Source organism: Amblyomma maculatum, chromosome 1 (assembly GCF_055883805.1).
Source record: "Amblyomma maculatum isolate TAMU_Amacu chromosome 1, ASM5588380v1, whole genome shotgun sequence".
Taxonomy (NCBI): Eukaryota; Metazoa; Arthropoda; class Arachnida; order Ixodida; family Ixodidae; genus Amblyomma; species Amblyomma maculatum.
The window spans coordinates 462,237,031-462,259,167 of NC_139344.1; the positions used below are offsets into that span (position 1 = coordinate 462,237,031).

Sequence of the window (22,137 nt, forward strand, 5' to 3'; positions counted from 1 at the left end):
CGCCAGTGACCAACTTCGTCCTCGAATGCGCCAGCACGCGATGCATGTCAGTGGCTATGATGACAAAGATTACCACACTACATTTCCCCCCTGGGTAGAGAAGGAGCCAGCCATCCTGGCGATTTGTGGAGCTGAAAGGACAGAAGGATCGTATTATGGATTGATTCGGTTCACATGAACTGCTTCACCTCCACGGCGACGCAAGTCCGCAGAGGGCGTAATAGGCTCAACTACGTTGTTGACCGGCGGTGTTTTTGAAGGACTCGGTATGGACCGTGACACCGAGCAAGAAGCTTCTTTGAAATGCCGGTATTTGTGGCAGGAACCAAGAGCCCCACCAGGGAGTTGGGCGAATATGACGGCGCCTCGCCAGTGTCACGATGGTGTTTTTGTTGCCACTGGTTTTCCTTTGTAAGCGAGCGAGCTAGCTGATGGCATTCTTCAGCGTACTGGGCGGCGTCAGAGAGTGGCGTCGATTAAGAACCACCAGGGCGGTAGGAGAAACGCGCGTCCATTGTGCAGGTTGGCTCTCGCCCGTAAAGAAGAAAGAAAGGAGAGAATCCAGTGGTGGTCTGTATCGCAGTGTTGTGCGCGTAGGTTACGAAGGGAAGAACCTGGTCCCAGCTCGAATGAGCGTCGTTGACGTACTACATGTCCAGCATGCCAGCATGTCACTCAGAGTACGAACGGTTGAAGCGTTCTGTCAGGCCATTCGTCTGAGGGTGGTAAGAAGTAGCGGTGCGGTGAATGATGCGGCATTCTTTCGGTAGGGCCTTAAGAGCGTCGGACAAGAAAACGCGTCCGCGGTCACTGAGTAGTTCCTTCGGAGTCCCGTGGCGAAGAATCGAGTTGTTGAGAAGAAACAACGCAACGTCTCTTGCGGAGGCAGAGGGTAACGATGATGCTACAGTGTAGCAAGTAAGATGTTCTAGTGCCACGATAATCCACCTGTTTTCAGCGGGAGTAGTAGGAAGAGGGCCATAAAGATCTATGCCAACACCGTCAGCCGGACGAGCAGAGCAGGGTAACGGCTGCAACGAAACAGGGGACTTCTGAGGAGTGTTTCGGCGTTGACCATTAAGATTCGCAAGGGCGCACGAAGAGTCGTATAAATCGGTACATTCTATGCCAGTTAAATCGCAGACGTAGGCGGGTGTACGTTTTCAATACGCCACCGTGAGCACGCACCGGGTCACCATGATACGCAGCACAAATGTCGGCGCGGAGATGACGCGGGATGACTACAAGGCACTTCCGTCCATCAAGCAAATAATTGCGGCAATAAATGAGACCATCACGAGTGCAGAAATGGTGTGGTTACCGGACGAGCGCTTCGGATGAATGACCGGGAGTTGGACTTGAAAGAAAATTCAAAAGTGCACTAATCCACGGGTCATTCCGCTGCTCGGTAGCCGTGTTGACAGTGGCAAGAGCTGACAAATCGTAAGCACAGACGTGGACAGACGAGGTATCACTAGGCAATGGCGAACGGGAAAGGGCATCCGCGTCCGTATTCTTGAGACCTGATCGATAAATGACGAATGTCATACTCCTGGAATCGGAGAGCAAAGCGAACAAGGAAGCGGGATGGGTGTTTCAGAGAGCGTCTAGCGTTTTAATCCGATGACAAAACCCAGGCGCGTGCCGGAGCCGGCGCCGCGGGACGATGATGATGGTATGTACAAATGAAAGAGGAAGATCATGGCATGTACAAATTAAAGAACATCCACGGAAGGCTCAGAATATATATATAGTTTGGCGATGTCAACATTTCATGCGCAAATCAAAACCAGAAATATGTAGTCCCACAAAGGCTCCTGGCGCCGTAGTAATACGGAACTCCAATCGCGTATACAAGGCGTGATTACATATTATTTCAGGTCAGAAGCGTTCCAAAAAAGAATCAGTGAGCGCGAAATGCGAATATAGCACAATGTAATACAGAGCACGTGATGGCTAATAAAAGCAAAACAATATGTGTCTGAAAATGATGCAAAAGAGTGAAAAAAGTTATGAGTTTACTGGGAAATAACAGATACAAATGAAAAGTGCGTAGCAAAAAAGAACCAAGTTTAAACGTTTACCTGGAATAAACTAGTACACCAGTCACGACCTCATTGATATTTACGAGGTCGTCGAACTGAAAGGATTACGACATCAAGGTTAACCGCTATCATTATTGCCTGACCAGGCAGCTTTATTTTATGAATGAGGAACGATTTCCTCACTTCTCGGTTCCTGAACGCTTACGTATTTTGATAATAGTGCTTCAAGCTTTGTGAGTATAGAAAACTGGGCGAGTTGGATTGGATTCATCTTAAAGAAGCGCTAAACACAGGACAAAAGAACAGGAGACGACACAAGCGCTTTCTGTGTCGTCTCCCGTACTTTTGTCCTGTGTTTCGCGCGGCTTTAAGATGAAATCGTTGTGAGTATTAAAACGTAGCTTAAATGACGTCGCAGATTGCCCAATATACTGAAGCCGGCAGAGAGAACATTCAAGCAGGTAGACTACATTCTAGGTGTCGCATGTTGGAGTTGGAGTTTGAGTTTAGTTCTTTTTTTTACAAGAAAGGGGAAGCCAAGGCAAAAGGCGACAAGCCTGACTGGGCCTTGGCTCCCAAAACAGATAACAACAGACAACAGCACACACCTCTAGTGTATACAAAATAAAAAAAAAACATGCAACACTTACATGCTTCGTTTTAAGTGGGGCGTCTAAAGCAAGACCCCAGCGGAGGCGGGCAACGTGCAGTCGAAGCCGGTAACCCAGCGCCTCTAGGAAGCGCCCGAACAGGGAATCCTGTTCGGGACAGTGGCCTCCTCGACCGCGCTTTACTACCTTGGCAAATAGCGAGTCGGCGTCGATCTGAATGTCCGGTTGAGAAGAACGTCGATGTTCTCGAAGGGAACGTGCTGCACATGAGCCTTCATGAGAGCGCTCAAAGTGGCGAGGTCGGCGGGAGGCTTCTCGTGAAATCCCAGGCGGGCCAAGTACGCAGATATTTGACTTGTTGTCAGCGGGTCAACAGTGACAAAGGATTGCTTGGTGCAGTTCATATATGTACCAGACGATGTTGACGTGCTTTCTTGAACAGCTGGCATACAATGAGCGTCGAAATGAATGTTATCACTGCTGCTCGGTTCAAACTGGTGACCAGGCACTGCAAAGCGCTGTAAATAAAGTGACGGTTGGTTAACGCACTTCCACAAGCGCTAGCTGTCAACGGTGCAAAGCGAGAAAAAACAAACGTTTCGCGCCCTTTGCAATTGGGCACGAAATATCATGATGACGCAGGTCAGCTCGAAGTAGCCATTTCGCTAAGCACTAAAACGTGTCTTGACCTATTGCTTACATGCTTGGTTAGAGATCTATGTGCCTTGTCTGGGTCGTCACTTTTTGCACGTCCGCTGTGTATTATGCAGGCCGTGTGCCTTAATTTAAAAGAAGCGCTTGTAGTGGTCTGTGTCGCAGCTGCGCTTTAACTTCGAAAATAGCCTGACTGCCCATGCGAGCTTCAATATTATTCGGTGAAAGCTACGCGTTCTGCAGTGATGTCACAGTTTGGCAGTGCATGCCACTCGCTGGTTATGGATTTGGAAAAAAGTGTTCTCCTTTCGGACACAATCCAGGTCGATAAAAATTTCTAGATCAGACGCTCGGACGTAGGTGTGTGTAGTAGCCATCCTGAGTGTTTATATTACAGTATAAGTAACATAAAAATTACCTTGAATTGAAGCATACAATTCAAAACCTCGATAAAAGAACAATTCAAGTAAAAAATGTTGAAATAGTATCTATCGTTGCACCTTCTTCCACGAACGAATATAAAAACGTGCTTGTAGTGTACTTAGGTGCGCAGGTTAAGTTGCACGGAACTCAAATAGATACAAAGAAAACAGCCGTCGCTGCAGCTATGTCGCTAATTACCCATGCGGAATCCAAAAACGGGGGTTCGTATTCGAGTTGCGACATCCGGTTCTTTTCTACGTTCTAACGAATTATCTTCATGGTTATAGTCGGCTTGCGAACTCAGCCTCCCCCTTCATCCTTGTTCCGTGCTCTTTCTATTGTGTAGCCATCTTCTTTATCTCATTCTGCCCTGGATCGTCATGGTTACCGTATTACTTCATATCTGTCAACCCCCAAGAACCTCTAATATTTTCTTTTGGTGTCAATGGGCTCTTTCTTTGTACGTTTGTACAAATGGGGTTATATTTAGTTGTTGATCGTCCATCAAGCAGTGGCGATGGTCTGTCGCCGGCGCCGGAATCAGTTGTGCAGACAAACACGTAGATTCATAAGGACGCGATTAGAGGACATTTTGAACAAAGCACTGACATTTCTCTATGCTACTACCTTGAACAGCAGCACTGACATTTCTCTATGCTACTACCTTGAACAGCACTACAGCTACTTTGGAAAAAGCAGAATGTAAGAACTGTGCCAGGTAAGCTCGTATGGAATGCTGAATGGTGGTCTGAGTGCGGACCTTTTCAATCCTGCCGAAGAGCTCTATCGATTAATCAGACACATAGCTATTCTGTTGCGATTTTCGTAGTGTTGTAACCCTTTGCACTTTCTTGCCGCACTAGATTACCGCCATAGATGAGCACTTCGAGTGACTCTCGATGGTGATGCAGATGCCAACTAACTGCACGTCGCCGCACATGCGCGCGCACACACTGACGCAAACTCACTCGTGCTTGCTTATGTTATGTAACATCTTTATTGAAGCATTCCAAGTGGACGCGTGTTTTTTAAGACGGCGGATGCCGGCTGTGCATTCCTGTACCTTCCACGAGCTAATTTCTATCCGAAGTAACAATACATGCAATTTGGTTACTGCATTCCAACTGTTTATTTGTGGTTTGTCACTTTTTTCCTAGCGTTTCTGCGAATTAGTTCCGTGCTGCATGTGCAGCAACAGATGCAAGCTAGTGTTGTTTTACTGAATCGAACAAAGCATTGAGTATTTCCTCTACCATATAAACACGCGTGATGAATATTTAACCACCTTCACCATCGTCACTCACAATGAATGCACAGGAAAAGTATTATTTCCTTTCATTTATTGTATCCTTAGAGCTTTCGCATTGTTCTGAGCTTTTGGAATCCTATCTTCAAGACGAGAGCAGCTACCCAACGAGATACGGTAAAGCAAGACGATGTGTATATGTCCCTAAAATACTCAATGGCCTTCCTGATCAGGTATTCCCTGTTACTTCTAAAGGCACCTTAAAACAAATGTTAAAATCTGTGAAGCTTCAATGCTTAATGATGCAGGGAACATGTAAGTTCCAGACTGTATTTCTTTCTTTCACACAGTATATATTTTTAGTATTTGTTTTTCAGTGTGTGTCCACTTACCCTGATATTTTATTGTCTTTACTTTTCGCTCGCCTATGTTGCCAGGCCTAGTCCTGCAAGTCTCCTCTTGGCTTTGACACACCCGAGTTTGTATGTATCACAACATGTTGTGATACAAAAAAATTGTCAAAAATTGTTAAACGGTGTTATCAAAGCTAGTATTATTATTGTTCCCCCAAAGTGGTGCCCAGTAAGGATGCATTTGCGATGTGCTCTCGCCCATTCCTTGGCAAGTAGCAGTTTTTATGCTCTGCCGACTACTTGTACAGTCGAAGTGTGTCACTTGGGCGGGTGATGAGCTGCGACGCTAAAAGTCCGGCCACGGCCGGCCTCGAGGGAGAGCGCGCTTCTCTTCTCTAACGGCCTCTCCAATGCGGTCTGTTTCCACCGCCCGCCGCGCTTCGGTGTGGTCGCCATCGCCCCACTGCTGCTCCTCCTCTACAGCCTTTCACGCGCAAGGAAAACGCGCGCTCGCTTTTAACTTCGCCCACGTCAATTGCAACCGGCAGGTCCTGACATTTCGCCCCTTATGCTTGACCATGACCACAAGGCCACCGAAGCGCATTCGGAAGGTACCGGGTTCGATTCCTGGTGCCACCGGGTACCCATCGGTTTTTCAATGGGTATAAGCTTTCCCCTGACTTGGTGCTCGGCTCTCCTGGGAGAACTACTATGGTAATGGGATCACGGCCCAAATAGTTGCGCTGATGTGGCACTGATCCGTTCCGCCATCGGATAACAATAAGTCCGCCTCGCGCGGCAAAAGCCCATTATGTGGCCCCCTTTTTTTTAAGCAGTAGTACACGTCTAGTCGCAGTGAGCCCCCCGCCTGGTTGGGATTTGAGGCCGTAGGCTCCTTTCCCAAGCCATAGACCCTGAGAAGCCGAGCACCGGGCCGGGTAATGGCTTGTACCCACTTGAGAAAACCAATGGGTGTCCGGCCGGAAGTGGGAGTCGAACCCACCACCTCCCGAAGGAGAGGCGAGTGCTCTATCCCGAGGCCATGACTGCGGTTTATACAAAGGTCGTAATCACTTGCATCGAACATTTATCGTGTACGAGGAATAAAATACAGTCAACAATTCGCTCACGCACGCGCGCCTTCGTCAGTGCGGCCCTGCACGGTCGAATGAAGCTTCGGGTACACTTCAACATTTTTTACCCCTAAGTTTTGTACAAAAATAAATTTGCCAGGCTATGCAATGTGCCTTTGAATATTTAAAGCAGGTGTACCGCGACCTGACGCGAGTGCATGGTGAACTGTTGGGTGGAGATCCTGTCAACCGCCACCGTTTTCGTTTAAATCAGAAGAGGCATCGGCAAAAATTTATGGCGCGTCTCAGATTCACAGTAAAGAATAAAAATTTGCTCATATAGTAAAAATTTCACTTCTCTAGGGAAGTAGGCTGTTCTACCTTCGTTCAAAACATATCAGTTGGTTGAAAGACCGAAGATATATATGTAGTCTCGCTACTACTTTTAATCAAGGAAACGGGCATAAACAGTTAAGCAGAATCGAAAAGAGCGGCAAACAATAAAACAATTGTCCTTCAAATTCACACATTGCACTACATATTCATCAATTCATCAAAATGCGACCTGCGTCTAGAAAATTAAGTCTCATAATCTTCCTGCACGGCTTGTGCACATAAGGAGTTGGCCTCTCGGTCTTCTCTATCACTTTCCTGGTATAATTAATTGAGAATAAGAATTCTGAGATTTTTTTCTAATATCAAAGAAGCGGACCTAATAACATAGCTGTTGTCAATTCCTTTCGGGCAACTCAGTGTTGAATCCTAAAATGCTGACAGATACTTAAGTACTTCGAGAACATTTGTGTGTAGTAGGTGCACGGTAGCTTTTTCGAAAAAAAAAAGCTTGTCCAATACGGCAAAAAGCTCTGGTTTCGGATAATGCATTCCACTAGAATATTGTCCCCGTAGAAGTAGAAGAGTGTACTATACATGGGGCTGCTTCTTTCGCTAGTTTCAAGAAGATTAGCGCAAGCGTGACACCCAGAGCTGATTAACTAAACGATATATCCAGCGACGTAAGGTAAACCGGAATATGTGACAGTGGGAAATGGGATGGTAGGAGATGCCATCATTTCCTTCAGTGCCTTGAATTCGCTCTCAGATGAAACGTCCGTCTTGAAAATGTAGTCATCTGCCGCTAGCTCTTACGGCCCTCGCATCTAGCATATGTCGTTCCCTTCCGCACGTTAATCTTACTTTCCCGAAGAGTGCCTCATTGGATCGCTATATAGGGCTTAGTGAGAGTGTCCTTCTTTAACGCTTTAGAGGTTTCTTGCATACTTTCGATGTAGCAGATGAACTCATTTGTAAGTCACTGCATCAAGTATCATTTTCATTTATTGGCTTCTTTTTAGCACTTCGAACACAGGTGGTGTCATGAATATCAAACCATTTTTATTGTTTTCATAATAACCTTAATATCATATAGAAATTTAATTAAAACAAAGTTTATTTGCAAAATTAAAATAATGCTGACAATACCAAAGATTGCCTAATATATGAATTGTAATGACATTTAAAACTCAACCCTAGAACGTTTATTTTGACTGTTATACTAATACTTTATATCATGCAAGCATTTTGCAATTTACATTACAATTTTATGAAATTATTTTCGTCTTCGGTGCTACATCAATGGTTTCGCTTCTAGACGAGGTGCTGTCATATTAACCTTGAAGAAGCTCTGAAGTGATCACTGCTCATCCAGTTTATTTTTTGCTCCTGTTCTTGTAGAGGCTTGGGAAAAATTAGGATTAAAATGGAGAAAAGGAGCTAACATGCCTCAATGCATGTCATGCTTGTCGAACGTTTGCTGAACGACTGTTTTTTATATCCGTTCACGTGTGTAGTACGTTGACGACATGCCGCTGCAGCATCTACCTTCTGTATTCTTTCATTTCGGGACTGCACTCTCCACGAAACTCGCGAGCGACAGCGCGAAACCAGGCAAAAGCCACCCGCCGTCGCTGAAGCAGACGCGGAGCGAACAGTGAGCAGGTCGCGCCGCTTGTGGCGGCGGTGGGCGTAACTCAACGAGAAACGTTCCCATTGTTCCTGCGGCGATTGAGAAGGCCGTAAGAAAGAGCGCGCGTTCTCCCGCGAGACCGGCCGTAGTCCGGCTCACGGCCATCCGTGTGCAATTTCTGTGCGTCGTCGTCTGACGATGCTAGGCTTAGCGACGGTGGTACGCCGGCAGCAATGTTCGTTTCTCCCGTCTCCCCGCTCCTGTCCAACCGCCAGACCGGTTTCCCCCATTCAAACGCGACCGGCGAACATGGCTGTGAGTTTGCCTCGCTACGGACTCTCCTCCTCGACGCGCATGAGGGAATCTGTACATCTTCTCCCTTTGCTCCTCTCCGCGCGGATACCCCACCTAGTGTCATGAAGAAGCACTGAAGTCCAGCCATCACTGGTGCATCGAGCTCATCCTTCCTGAACGTTGCCAACCAAAAGAAGCGTCCGAAGACTATTTTCGTCTCTAATCTCAGTCCCGAAACAACATCGGTAGACCTTAATTCACATCTGAAGTCAATGAATGTTACCGGCAGCTGAAAACAAGGTACCACTCTTACTCATCCTTCCAGATTGCAGTTGATGAAAAATCGTACAGTAAGCTTGTCGGGCCTTCGATGTGGACGATGCGCTGCATGTACAAGGCCTTTCGTTGGAAGCTTCACGACAAATTTGCTGCATCCCTCAGAACTGACGCTAAATTGCAGTGGCCCCTAATTTGGGCATCTTTTATCAAAACACCCGAGGTCTTCGCACTAAGGGATCTGAATTTTTTTTGTATTATTTCGGCGTGTTGTTACACCGTTGTTGTAGTTACCGAAATCTGGTTGTCAAGCGATATCCCTTGCAGTGATTTCTTTCCTAAGAATTACTGTGTTTTTCAAAGCTACCGCCCTATAACAAGACCCAAAGAGAAGGGGGAGTGGTCATTGCTATTAAAGGTTGTCTGCAGTGTGTTCGACTTTCCAATCTGGAAACTTTTGAAGGACGTGTGTGGCTTGATCTCACTTTAAATCGGCATGAAAAATGTTTACTGGCAGCCTTCTGTATTCCTTCTAAACTTCCTCATCCTGCCTATGATGATTTCTCGCTCTCAATCCAACATGTTATAACTTCTCATATTGAACACAAACTACTCATTTTAGGCGATTCTAATACGCCAGGTATCAGCTGGAATCTCTTTACTTCTTCTCACAACACGTTTTATATATTAAGTGTAACGTGCTACTTGATTTTATAGCCTTTAACTCTTTGCAGCAACTCAATTTCATTAAAAACAGCGGTGGTAATATTCTCGATATCTGTCTGTCAAATTTTGAAGTTGTTCGAGTCTTGAGTTCCGACGTAGCGCCAACTGGCTGTGACAAATTTTACCCACCACTTCTAGTTACTACTTCTGTCTCTACCTCACCTTTTACTAATTCAGATCAGACGGGTAATTCGCCCCGTTTCGCGTATGCACATGGTGACTATGTCGGTCTCTTTAATTTTTTCTCTTCTGTCGACTGCTCCCTTTAAATGACATTAGTGATGCCGACGGACAAGTCAGTCGCTTCACTGAAACAGTTTTTGATGGTATGCGTTAGTACACGCATCTGCATACTCCTCTACTCGTAGGAAGTTTCCTTTCTGGTTTCAAGGGAACTGAGAACTGCGTTAAAACTTCAGGAACGGGCTCATCGTAAAGCGAAACGCCCTAGGTTTGAAAAATGTGCAGATGAGTTTCGCCGCTTGCGTTCTCTTTACAAACGCTTATACAAGCGTGACCAGTAGTGTTATTTTGAGCCTTTAGAGAGGAGTGCCTCAAATCGTCCTAGTCAGTTCTGTCGATACGTTCGCAAGCGTTCCATTAAATAAGATTCGACTATCGACTTAGCTGATCCTGTGGGGGCGGACATTCGGGATGTTGTCGACAGTTTTGCCCAACAATTTTCCTCCGCATACATACTTCAACATTGCGACTCCGTATGCCTCACATCTGGTGCACCACCTAATTTCTTCCTCTTTGACGAGAAGTTGATAACTGCGAGTCATAGGTGCTTGAGACCATCTTTATTTCTTCGACCTGATGTCGTTCCAGCCGCCATAATAAAAGCCTTCAGCGATATTTTTGTACCAGCATTGACTGCTATATTTAATAACTGCTTGAAAAATGCTGCCCTTCCTCGCGTGTGGAAAATGGCACGTGTGTCCTGTCTTCAAGTCAAGAAACAAATATGATGTTTCCAATTATCGTCCGATTTCGCTTCTATGTGCAACCTCTAAGCTTTTCGAATTCGGTTTGCACAACGTGCTTTCCTTCCATCTCAAACATAACATCATACCGAATCAACATAACTTCATATAGGGTCGCTCTACTTAATTCAACCAACCTAGTCAGGTTTAATACGTATGGCTCTGTAGCAGTCCTTCAGAGAGGTCAGGTTCACACCGTGTACTGTGATTTGAGCAAATATTTCAACTTTGTAACTCACTCATTACTACTTGAAAGCTTGTACTCTCTGCTGTCGGAGTCTCAATCCTAGCTCTGCTACGTAGCTATCTCCTTGATCGCTCCTGCTTTGTCAGTGTCAATGGAGAGACCTCCTTCATGTTCCCTGCGACCAGTAGAGTTCATTAAGGTTCTGTATTAGGCCTTCTTCTCCGTTTTTATTAATGGGGCTTCTTTGGTGATAAAGAACTCCTCGTTCCTTATTAATGCTGATGATATAAAAATATTCAAGGTCATACATCTTTTTAAGATTGCTTGTTGTTGCAATCGGACATATTTGCTTTCTCTGAATGGTGTGCGAAAAATGGACTTACCCTAAACTCTTCCAAAACTAGTGCTATCTCATTTACTCGCAAAACGCACAGCTTTCTCTAGCATTATTTTGTGAATTCCGTACAGTTGGACAGGGTGATAAAATAAATGACCTTGGTGTACTTTTTTACCGCAACCTCAGCTTCTCCTCTCACACTAAGCGCATTTCTCAGCGGGCTATGCGCACACGGGCTATTCGTCTGCAGACTTTCGAGTGACTTCCGTACTCCACTTCCATTCTTAAAACTGTACCTGTCAGTTGCTTGTCAATTTTGGATTACGTGTCGGCTGTTAGGAATGCCACTTGCCATTTCAAGTGCGACATGGTCGACAGAGTAAAGCAAACAAATTTACGGATATTTCGATATCGCTATCCCTGCGCACCTTCTTCATCTCGCTCCACAAGGGGCACCCCAATGAATCTTCCTTCTCTTATCTGCCGTCGTGCCAGAGTCGATAGAATATTTCTGTACAAACTCCTTCACGGCCACATTATGTGCCCCCCCCCCCCCCCTTATAGAATACATCCCACTGCGCGTTCCGCGAAAAACCATGAGGGAATTCACACCGTTTCAAGTTTCTCCGTTTCTTCATTCCCATTCCCCTCTGGACAGCATGCACGTTGCTTCCTCTGCATGCAGGTACGTTATTAATGAAATATTTATTGCAATCGGCGTGCTAAAGCGTCTTGCTACTGCTCCCTTGCCCACATCATTTTATGTCCCGGTGTTTGATGGGTTATACTGAGCAAGTCGCCTCCTTCTGGGCGGTAATGCGATCCCCCTAAGCCCTGGCCAAATTCAATCAGTTTGAATAGGCGATGTCAATTAGGCAATGGTTCTGCGACCCGGCCTAGGACTGGTCCGACTATCACTCGCGAGGAGGCTTGTGCTCTACTTTCACCTAGCTTGCATGACCACGTAACCCCATCTCCAGTAGAAATGCTCAGGTAACTTTTGGCCGGGCTAAATCAGTTGGCTAGAGGCATCGCGGACATTAAAGCATTTCAAGAATAAACAGACGAGCGTTGTGATGTCTTGGAGTCGCGAGTGACTGCACTTGAACCCTCCCCTGTATTCATTGACTCAAAACTATTTTGTGATTTACTTGCTTAAAGTTCTTGTTGGAATGTAAGAAAATAAATCAGCCTGTTCTACAAAATGACCACCTTGAAAATCCGACTTCAAGAAATAATCTGAGGTGTTCCACAAGTCTCAGGTGAACACGCCAACGCACTATTTTCTCGGATTGCTTCTGTATTTACTAGCAACTTGAACATAGATGCCCCCCATATTTAGCGTTATCACCGGCTTGGCAAAGCACGCAAAGATTATTCTCGGCCTGTTGTTATACAACTTCTGGATTTTAATGACAAGACTCAGGTATTAAGAAACGTGTGAAAATGTGAGGGCTCATGCTACTCCATTACCAGTGACTTTTCTCTGAGAATTCGCTCTATTTGAAAGAAAATCTAGGACGCCTCGCCCCCTTTTAGCACCGAATGTTGTTCCGTGAAGTTATGGTACGATAATGCTTTCATTCACAAAGTTTGTTACAATTGGGACGATATCTCGAACTCTCTGCGCATCTTGATCCTTCTCAATCAGTTGCTTCCCCTATGGCCTCGTCCACCCCTTGACATCATCTTGAATGTCTTGATAACCTCGTGATCCTTATTATCAACGATCGAAACATCATTAAAAAATGTCTAGATTTATTTTTCCTTATAGCTTTCCATTCAACCAATGCCGTTGGCATTACTGAGACTTGGCTGCATACTGGCATTTATGATTGCGAATTCACTCCGCCTGGTTTCACTGCTGTCCGCATGGACAGGACTTCAGACTTTGGGGGTGGCCTAGCTCTGAGTGTCCGCTTCGACCTACAATTCGCAGTTTTGCCCTCACATTCTAAAAAAGAATCTGTGTAGTGAAAACTGTACATAAGCAATAGGCATATCATAATTAGTGTTATATATCATCCACCCATCTCTTTCACTCATGCCCTTTATGCTGTCTCTGACTTCATGAATGAGATGAAGATTGCTGGCTCTAGTTTCGTCTGTATAGACAAATTTAACGCTCCTGGTATTCACTGGCAGTCACTGTCTGCTTTTTGTCATGACCCGAGCATTTGTAAACACCTAGTAAATATTTTGTTTTCTTTTGGAATTACTGAGATTGTTCATAGTGCGACTGGTTAAATTCCCTTCCCGATCTTGTGTTTCTAAGTGCTGTCATCGCAGAAAACGTATTTTCTCGCGAAACAATTGACGGCACCTCAGACAACAAAAGTGTCGTATTGTCCCTGTCTTGCCAAATTCCCAAGTCACCTTATACCTTTACTAGCTTGCCCGACCACACCCGTGCAGATGACAATTCATATACTAAGGTAATAGCTGAGCATTTCGACATGTTCAGCACATTATCTGACCACCATGAAGTACATTTTCTTTTTACGTACTTTAAACGCCTTGTAAATTTATGCGTCCAACGTTTCATTCCTGTCAAGACTAAAAACATTACTAGCATCCTTTCGATTACGCGCGATATCAGTTGCTTGCGCCTGTCACGACGCGAGCGGAATCATATCTTGCGTCTGTCAAGAAGCGTTCGCAGGCCCAAACGTTGCAAGCACGTAATGATCCTTTCTCCTTACAAAAATAGCTCAACGCCAAGAACGAACCAAATCTTAGAGTACGATGAGCCAAAGATTTTTTTTTTGCGGGTTCCACCTGCATTATCTATAAAAAGTAACCCCCGAAAATTCAGTCTTCCATACTACCCACTGGTACTTTATCTACCTCTTTTAAAATAGGAAATAACGTCGTTAGCAACCCGGCAGCACTTTAGAATGTTTTATATGTGTATTTTCAGTGCATATTTGTTTCCGATAACAACCTCATCCCACCACTTAACAATATTGATAAGTGGCAGAAGGCTAGTTCAGGGAAAACCACCACAGCTGATGACAGACGTAAATGTTCTTGCAAGCACCAACCGTGGCTTCAGCTTCGTCGTCTCTCACTGTTTTTTTCATCGTCGTCCTTTTCCGTGGCATATACGTAACATTACCCTGCCACGAAAAGCACCGTCCCGGGGCGTACTACATCAAGGAACTACAACTGGAGTGGTAGGGCTTCTTGCGAGCGACATGAAGATTTCGGAACGTGGCATATCGAACTGTTGGCGCGGGTGCACAAGGGTGACCTCGTATGTCACAGAAGTGACTGGTCGTAAAACACGGTAGGGGCCTGTGTACCATGGCAAGAGCTCCTCACAGAGTCCAGCTCTACGGGCGGGAGTCCAGAGCAAGACGAGAGAGTCCGGTGAGTAGTGGGCATCGCGATGCCGAGAATCATAGCGCAGCTTTTGGGAGCTCTGTGAAGAAGCCAGTCGGCGGCTAGCAACAACACGGGCGGCGTCAGCTCGGGATATGGCGTCACGAACATAGCAACCTGCATCAGCGGTGTGAGGTAGTACGCTGTCAAACGGAAGAGAGGGGTCATGGCCGAACAGAAGATAGAAGGGCGAGTAGCATATTGTATTATGACGGGAGGAATTATACGCAAACGTAACAAAAGGTAAAGTAATATCCCAGTCACGGTGATCAGCCGATACATACATTGGCAGCATGTCCGTGAGTATGCGATTGAGGCGTTCGGTGAGGCCGTTCGTTAGTGGATGGTAAGCGGTGGTGAAGTAGTGCTTAATGTAGCACTATCGGAGAATTTCTTCGACTACTCGAGCAAGAAAGCAACGGCCGCGGTCAGTGAGCAGCTGACGTGGAGCACCATGAAGAAGGATAACGTCGTGGAGGAGAAACACAGCCGCGTCAGTAGCACAGCTGGTGGGTATCGCTCGTGTAATGGCATAGCACGTAGCCTAGCACGTAGCATGGCATAGCACGTCCGTAGCCATCACAATCTATTTATTCCCCGAAGCAGGCAGATGGAAAGGCCCGAGGAGATCAAGACTAATCCGGTAAAATGAATCTATAGGGATGTCGATTGGCTGTAGGGATCCAGCAGGCACAACCGAGGGATTCTTCCGTCGCTGACACCTGTCACAAGAAGCCACGTAACGACGAACAGAGCGGTAGAGGCCTGGCGAAAACAAGCGCCGGTAGACGATGTCGTACGTACGAGATATGCCAAGATTACCCGCTGTGGGCCCGTCATGCAGCTGCTGAAGAACGGTGGCACGCGTCTGGTCGGAGACTACGAGCAGAAGCTCAGCGCCATCTGGTCGGATATTCTGCCGATATAAACTGCCATTGTGGAACACAAACAAAGCAAGGCTAGCGTCACGGTGATCAGTGCTGAGGCAGTTAATAATGCCGCAAAGCTTGGGATCTAAGCGCTGCTCATGACGAATTTTTAAAAGGTCAGAGATCGACAGCACACAGGTGTAGTCGTCACACTCGCTTTCAGGCGGCGGATCTACCGGGTTGCGGGACAGGCAATCGGCATCAGTTTGTAGCCGGCCGGACTTGTGAACGACAGAAAAAGTGTATTCCTGAAGACGCAGCGCCAAAGAACCAAGACGACCAGTAGGGTTCTTCAGCGTAGAAAGCAAATAAAGGCGTGGTGGTCGGTGATGACGGAAAACAGGTGGCCAAACAAGGGCGAAATTTTGTAATGGCCCACAGAAAGGCTAAACACCCACGTTCTCTTATCGAATAATTCCGCTCAGCCACTGAAAAAAGGCGACTGGCATAAGCAAGGAGGCGAGTGCGGCCCGTGTGCTGTTGGGCGAGATGGCACCAATACCGTGGCCTTTGGCGTCGGTGCGTACCTCCGTCGTGCTGAGAGGTTGCAGTGGGCCAGGTCGGGCTGGTTGGCGAGGGCTGCAATGAGCGCAGAGAAGGCTTGAGATTGTTCTTGGCCTTAGCGTTCTTCAGAAGCAGTGTGAGTGGACGAGCCGTGTCCGCAAAGTTGGGGACAAACCGCCTAAAATGCGAGCAAAGGCCATGAAAACTACGAACGTCACTGGTACAGCGGTGTGTAGGAAAAGCACTTACAGCATGTATTTTGTAGGGGTCGGGTTGAACGCCGCGGGCGTCGAACAGGTGTCCAAGCACTTTGGGTTCACGTCGGTCGAAGCTACACTTCTTTGAATTCAGCTGAAGGCCAACTCTTCGGAAAACTCCAAGAATGGCATCAAGGCGATGAAAATGGCTCTCAAAGGTCGAAGAAAAGACAATGACGTCATTGAGATAACATAAGCACGTCATCCATTTGAAACCACGTAAAAGAGAGTCCATCCTACGCTCGAATGTAGCGGGCGCATTACACAGGCCAAAAGGCATCACCTTGAATTGGTACAGGCCATCCGGTGTGCCGAAGGCGGTTTTCTCTCTGTCCCGTTCGTCGACCGCGATCTGCCAATACGGAACGAAGATCAATCTAAGAGAAATAACTGGCAGCATGTGTAGGGCCGCGCCCAAGGATAATCACTTGCAGGTGCGCGTCTCTGCACGGCGCCGTCACCCGACTGTCTGCTTCTGGTATTGTAAAAGCGCTTCCCCTTCTACAAGCGTGCCGCGGGTGGGGGAGAGTCGACCGGACCGTCGGCGCCGGATTTGCGGGACCGTTTTAGCCCGAAGGTCATTCATGGGAACATGCGTAGCGGAACGTGCTGCCAGGTGCACGCATGTATGGCACCCTTTGTACTGGCCGGTAGCGAGCACCCAAATGACCCTTCGGCCTTTTTTTACACTGCAACTTTGAGCAGTGCGAAAATAATTTTCTCCTTTCTGCAGATGCGACAAAAGAGCGCCCGAAGAAGCATTCAGGAGTTGACTCGGGTATTGTGCTCAGAGCACGCAAGCCAGAAGCTCCCCTTTAATCCGGCGCCACCTGCAGAATGGCGGCTGGTTGATCTTTCCCTTTCTATGTCGTTGCTCGTAGTGGTAAACACGGGTGGCGCGGGGCAGTGCACTGTGGAAAGGATTGGGCCAGCAGCGGCAGTGTGGATGGGGCGGCGGTGTGCGGGAGACAAATGGGAAGAAAGTCTCCCGAGTGGAGAGGGTCCAACACCCCCACTGGGGAAAGAGTTTTCGCTGTGCTTTGTTGTAATTTGTATTGCTAGTGGGGCCCTGGGTTAGAGGCTAAGGCCAACCCATGGGGCTGGGCCCGTCTAGCATATTTTCTTATTGGACAGTTGATGTGTGGGGCTGGCCTCTGAAAATGACCGCCCCTATTTCTTTGTTTTGTGAATGTGTAAAATGAGACGTGATCCAAGAGAGTTCAGTCCAGTCTGAGCTGGGGCTCCATGCGTAGGCATGTAACGCGGCTGTTCTGCTTAGGCTCTAACCAGTTAGGTCGAAGAGTAAAGTAGCGCAGAGTGTTGTTTTTGTAAATTCATTTCATGTTCCAGTTTTACTCCGTATATATATGTCATGCTTTAAATATATTGTTACGGACGACAAGGAAGAAGAAGCGGGCAGTGGCGCGGGCAGGAGCGCTCGCGCTAGGCCCGCAAATGTTCATTAAACGTCATCTACCATCGCCATCGGTCATGTTCTGTCTCCTGTCTTCATCAGCTTACCGCTTCATAACATTTGGTTGGAGGTGCGGCGTACGACATCGCCATCCTCGCCTTGGAGCATCGGGGCCATCTTCAAGCCGGGACCATCACCGAGGGCCCAGGGACATCGCCGAGCAGCTTCGCCCCAGCCCTTCAAGCCCAGACCTGAACAACTACCACCGCCCAGCCCCCAGCCCGGACCTGAAGACAAGGTGAACAGACATACGAATCAGCACCGAGACGAAGGAGCCGAAAGACCCGAATGACCCGAAGGAACAGATGGACACGAACACGCAACACCCGCCCAAGCTGCCCGACGTGACCTCGAGCCATCGGTCCCATGGACTCTGGTGACGGATGGTTGACAGCTCCAAGGGAGGCGGATCACCCACGCATCAGACATCGTACCGGCAAGCCGTTCTATTCTTCCTTCTTCCTCTTCTTCAATCATCCAGACACGCCCATCATCATGCTATAAAATCATTAACATCACTAAACTTCCTCGTCCACGATCGGGACGATCGCTCGGTGGCCCCGGGTCATGTTATGGACGACAAGGAAGAAGAAGCGGGCAGTGGCGCGGGCAGGAGCGCTCGCGCTAGGCCCGCGAACGTTCATTAAACGTCATCTACCATCGCCGTCGGTCATGTTCTGTCTCCTGTCTTTATCGGCTTACCGCTTCGTAACAATATGCTCTACCATCATCACCTTCAAATACGCCTCCTGGTCTTCTCTACGCCGAATTACATAACAGGAAGGGTTTAAAGAACCTTCCGAAAAGGAACGAACGACATAAGTTCTACTGGCGCAGCTCGACAGGGTTCAGCGCGTCTCATCTACAAGGACAAGCATCGCACCGGCAACCACAGGCCATTCGACACGGAGCAGCGAGGAACCGTCAAGGGACGATTTTACCTCGGCTGCCACCAATGCCGTTGGAGCGGACACACCATCCAGGCTCTGGGCGGCAGACAACAAAAGATCTGCTCCAGGTGAGTGGGATTTCTTGCGTTTGTTGAAGTTGGCATGGTGGTTGGTTTGTGACGCTTATGGTTGAGACGAGGAGAATGCTAGCCGTTAAAGAAAGCGAATCTAATCCTGAGAGTGAATCGAGGTCAAATCCTCAACAGGAGCAGCAATCGCTAGGGGGCGGAGTAGAAATGGTCACTGATCAGAGTGAGGTAGTGACTATGGAGGGTGATTACAATGTGAAGAGCAGGTTACAGGCCGGCGACCAGAAACCAACATTGCCACTAGACGCGACAGGAGCCGAGACACAGAGGATGGCTATTCGCCTTATGGAGTTGGAAATGGAGCTACGAATGCGTGAAATTGAATCTCGGGAGCGACTAGCCTTAAAGCAGATGGAGCTTGGGCTGTCGAGTGGTCGACTGTCCCCGCTTGTGTCGGGACGGAGCGATGAGTGACGTATAGGCCCAGATTCAATAACACAGTGTGCGAAAGTCCTTAAGGGCTATAAAATTCCATGTGATGCTGATATGCCACTTTGGTTTGAGGAGGGGGAGAAGCTGTTCGCTACATTCAGTGTACCGTACAGTAGCCGGGTGCATTTAATTATGCCGGCACTGACAGAGCGAGTCCGGTACTTGCATCCTAACCTCGACGGAACGGAATGTACTGACTATGAGGTCGTAAAAGGAGCGGTTCTAAGTGAACTAAAACTCATCCCAACTGAGTACCTGGAAAGATTTGAAAAAGCAGCAAAAAGGAAGGAGGAGACATGGGCTCAGTTTGCATCACGCGTGAAAACGTACCTAGCATACTACATCCAGGCTAGAAGGTGGACTCAGTAGGGGCGCTGACTGACCTAATGGTGTCTGATCGCATTAAGGCAGGTCTCAGTTCAGAGGGCATCGAATATGTGTGCCTGCGGGAAGGAGAGAGTTGGCTGAAGCCTAAAGAGCTATCAAAGGCTCTACAGATCTTTGAGCAAGCAAAAGGTAAAGGCCGAGCTACAAAGTAGCTTACGGTGCCAGTGCAGCAAATGGGCCAAAAACAGATAAATTCCGAAAAGCCCGTAGTAAAGTGCCATCTATGCCATGGGCAGGGGCACATTGCCAGGAATTGCCCGCAAGCAACAGGAAATGATACGCACCTGAAACAAGGAAATTGGTACCAAAAGAGGGTGCAGAAGGTCGCGCGGGTCGATGAGACCGAAGCAAAAGAGCCAGTTTCAAACCAAAGTACGGGTTTAACTGCTAAAGTTAAGGTACCGATGCAAAGTTCGAGGGCAGCAACATCGAAGCTCCACTTTGTAGATCTTGTGTGCGGAGGTGTTCGCACAGAGGCAGTGCTTGACACTGGTAGTGAAATAACAGTAATACGATGTTGTTGTTGTTGAAAACTTTTATTGTCCAACAGAGAAGGACCACACCGCCTGGGCCGCTGTGTCTCACCCCCCTGTAAGGGGGAGGGGACTTAGCGGCCCAGCCGCACGGGATGGTCGCATTAGATGCTGGCCGGTTTGGTTTCGCCGGCGGCCTCTGCTGCCAGTTGGACGGCGGTGAGTTGGAGCTCAGGGTCCGAGCTTCGCAATAAGGTTTCCCAGGCTTCCCTACTGCTAATGTTTTGCGCCCTGCCTGGGGAGTAAGCGCACTCCCAAATTATATGGTCGAGGGTTCCTCTCGCCCCACACTTTTTACATTTATCGTCCTCGCAGTCCGATCGGATATGTTTATTTAGTACTGGGTTTGGGTATACTCCAGTCTGCAGGCGTCTCCACGCCATTGCCTGACCTCTATTTAACGCCGTGTTTGGTGGGGGGAAACGCCTCCGGCATTGCCTGTAGTGTTCTGTAATGTCTTGATACGAAATTAATCGCCCTTCTCTATTATGTTCTGCCTGAGCCGAGCCATCCTGTACAGCTCGGAGGTAGAGATCTCGAGCTGCACTGTGGGCCGCCTCGTTACCGCTGACAGATTCGTGCGCCGGGGTCCAGATGATGTTGATCGTCCTATCAATCACTCCTTGGGTTAAAATTTTGGTGGTGAGGGGGTTTACCCTCCCCCTACTGAAATTTTGGATTGCAGTTTTACTGTCGCTAATAATATATCTAGCTTTGGTGCCAACGCAAGCGATCGCTATCGCAGCTTCCTCCGCTATCTCGGTTTCTTTCCCTAGTATGGTAGCCCCCATGATGAGGGTGCCTCCCCCATCTACCGCCGCTATGGTCATGTATCGACTGTGTCTGTTTCCTGCTGCATCTACGTAGGGAAAGCATACTACCGCAAGCGCTGACGGAACCATCTGGGGCAGTGAAATTAGTGTCAGCTTTCGGCAGCTCCATTCAGGCGAAGTTGGCGATGATCCCGGTAAAAATATCTAGGCCGGGAACAGTTGCAGAAGATCAAAAGACAGGCATAGCATGTGCCCTCACCAATGAGCTGGCCGAGGGTGTGAACTGTTTGCTTTCATTAGAGGACTGGCAGCTGCTTAAAGATCACAGTGAGTTTGAGCCCACAAGTATGGGTGCAGTCAGGGTTTCTAACAAGGAACTAGAAAACGCAGAAAATCGGCACTATGAGTCACTGACATGCGAGGTGAACACGGCACTGAATGCCGAATATTCACAAGAGGAAGCAGAGTCAGACGAGAAAGAAGAGGCAGTTTCGCTGTCTAGCCAGCGGGAAATATTTCGAGCAGCACAGCTCGCTGATGAGAACTTGAGAAAGGCATGGTAGGACTCTAAGTACGGAAAGGCGGGTATGTTCGTTAGCGAGGGTTTGCTTCACGACTGGGACTCAATAGCAGGTACTAAAGTGCGACAGCTGGTGCTTCCCCGAGAAAAACGAAAGGAAGTTCTGTCCTTGGCGCTTGAATCACTGTGGGGTGGACACCTGGGTCCAAGAAAGACCAAAGCCCGCATAAAGTACAACTTCTGCTGGCCTGGCATGGAAAAAGAAATTTTAGAGTACTGCCAGTCTTGCCATGGGTGCCAGATCCACTCAGACCGACGTCAAACTGACAATATACCTATCACGCCAATAACAAGGCCTGAAAATGCCTTTAAGGTTGTTAATTTAGATGTTATAGGGCCTCTTGATACGCCATCTGGTAGGGGTCACAAATATGCTTTGTGCCTTGTTGACTTATGCACGAGATGGCAGGAAGTAGTAGGTCTTCGTTCTTTAACGGCAAGGGCTACCTGTGATGCTCTATTAGAAATCTTCAGTCGAACAGGGGTTCCACAGACTATCTGTTCGGATCAGGGAACAAATTTCAAGACACAACTCACTCAGCTGATGCTAGAGAAATTAGGTTGTTCCCCTAGATTTTCCAGCCCGGAACACCCTGAAAACAACGGGGCCGTGGAAAGATGGAATCGGGTGCTAAAGAACATGCTCTTTTATGTAATAGAAAAAGACC

The 22,137-nt window shown here is 47.7% G+C and overlaps 1 pseudogene; it reads left to right on the forward strand.

Annotated features, from left to right (window-relative positions):
* The first annotated feature begins 18,941 nt into the window (after positions 1-18,941).
* LOC146209800 (uncharacterized) lies at positions 18,942-20,113 on the forward strand (annotated as a pseudogene).
* The last annotated feature ends 2,024 nt before the right edge of the window (positions 20,114-22,137 follow it).